The sequence below is a fragment of the Austrofundulus limnaeus genome, unplaced genomic scaffold, assembly GCF_001266775.1.
Source record: "Austrofundulus limnaeus strain Quisiro unplaced genomic scaffold, Austrofundulus_limnaeus-1.0 Scaffold518, whole genome shotgun sequence".
Taxonomy (NCBI): Eukaryota; Metazoa; Chordata; class Actinopteri; order Cyprinodontiformes; family Rivulidae; genus Austrofundulus; species Austrofundulus limnaeus.
Window position 1 is genome coordinate 27723 of NW_013952920.1, and position 2198 is coordinate 29920.

General features: G+C 36.4%; 1 protein-coding gene across 1 annotated transcript in view; it reads left to right on the forward strand.

Annotated features, from left to right (window-relative positions):
* sidt2 (SID1 transmembrane family, member 2) overlaps positions 1-2198 on the forward strand; it is a gene marked incomplete at its 3' end in the record, with an annotated part of 34376 nt that overhangs the window by 2517 nt on the left and 29661 nt on the right.

The following is a 2198-nucleotide window of genomic DNA, read 5'->3' on the forward strand; positions in this document are numbered from 1 at the left end:
AAAGTCCATTGTGCTGTGGAAAAAGACTGTTTGGACCCTCAGAAAAGTCAAGAGCTTTTGTTGGAGCAAAAGCTAAAATTCTGCTATAGCTAAAATAAAATATAATTAGATAGCAAATGGATTTTGGATATTTTTTCTTCCTATTTATAATCAATGTCATGTCAAGTCCCTTTATTTCCTTTATAACCCCACACCACCACCAAAATAAGTAAATAAATAATTTGATTTTTCCTGTTTGATAGGACAATCTCAAATTATGCGGTTGGAACCAAGGAAAAATAAAATATATATAATATTTATTAAATTCTTTAAAACAAATCAATTCTATATACAAATATAAAAAAGGGGAAAAACACAAATACAATGAAATGGAAGGAAAGTAAGCAGAGATATAATATAGAGAATAAATAAAATCTGTAATATTGAGATAATGAAGAAATACAGAGATCATCACTCAGACTAACAAACCTATTGATGTCATATAAATATTTGTCAGATAAAGTCAGCTTCACAGTTTTTCAATGCTTTGTGCTTAGATGACACACAGTTTATGTAAGGTTTGTAACGTGTTGAACGTGCAGCAGGTTGCTTGTTTCTTTCTGTGACCTGCAGTCTGTGATGTGATCTTTGTCTCCCCGTCTTGTGATGCAGTGTTTTTGGTTGTGTAACAACAGAGTTACCTCGCTGCTGTTGCCTCACAGTTCGGGCTGCTCTCAAATGAAACTTGAACTCTTACTTCCTCCTCAGATAATCCACAAGCCCAGCTTTCAGGAACCAGTGTATCTGTAAAACGGAGCGTCACAGAATCACCGCAGTGCAGTCGTGTTAGAAAAACAAATGCTCGTTTCCAGCAGTGTGCAGATTTACTTCAGCGAGAGCTGCTTTGTAACTGAGTTTGCTTGTAGAGGACTGATGATGATGACTTTATAATGTCGTTTTAAATGTACATCACATGAGGACATATTCCTGTTGTAGTCATCTAATAAAAAAGGCACTCTTACGTAAGAAATTAAGCTTTTTGTTTTGATAGCTCCATTTTAAAGTTACTAAGCCTAAATCTGGGGTGTCAAACTCATTTTCACTGAGGGCCACATGAGCGTTATGGTGGCCCTCAAAGGGACACTTGTAATAAACTTTGACGTTTCATGTTTAACTTTGACCAAACAGTGTTTTAACACATCTTCTTTTAAACACTGATAAGAACTAAGTGTATGACTGACTAAACCCCTAATTTACACTACATGCGTTCCAGCTCCACTCCGCTCCGGTCCGACCTCCACAGCAAATACGCACCCTTTACAATCAATGAGAGTGTTTAMACTGGCTGCGCACGGCGGCGGTGAGCGGACGGCAATCCGGCAAAATTAGAACAGATCCTATTTTTGCCAGACGACGGAGCTGCGCCGGAATCAATTTTTAAAGATAACGTTGCACCAACAGGAAAAGAAACAAGCACAACATCCGTATTTTCAAAATAAGACACTATTAGGCTGGATAATTTGTCGGAATAATGTCGAAATTGCAGCTACATTAATCAATATATGGATATATTTCTACACAAATGCTGTCAGAATGTATCGTTCTGTTTGGGAAGCAGGTGGAAACATAGCATGAAGCAGATGTGTACACACACGATACACGTGGATTTTATTTTGAAATCAGAAGTTTCAAAAAGATGACAGCGAGATAGTTTCAACATCAATACCAAAAGCCTTCATATCGTTGTTTTCAGCTGTGTTTGGAGTTCGTCTTTCACAGAATTAATAATTTTTTGCTGTGACTTCCACATTTATCACTGAATTTATCGCAACATCTCCTCTGTCGGACCGGAGCGGAGCGGAACGGACGCTGTATTAATTAAGACACAAACGAACAGCTGCGACCTGCGCACCGCAGCCGAGTGGAGCGGAGACGCATGTAGTATAAATCCGGGGTAAATCTGAAATAAATACAGTAATATTATTTAGTTTATGGTTGATGCTGACTTTAAGCAGCTTATTTTCAGACATTAATACTGTGCTATGCAACTATATTGCTCAGTTACTTAAAGCCAACAGCTCAGGGACAGGAATTTATTAAATTTATTTTTATTTCATTTATTTTTATTAAATTTATTTTGTTGCATTTAATCATAAATTTAAAATTTACCATTGATAAAAGAAACAAATTTCAAGCTAAGTAAAAAAAATATTTTTTTT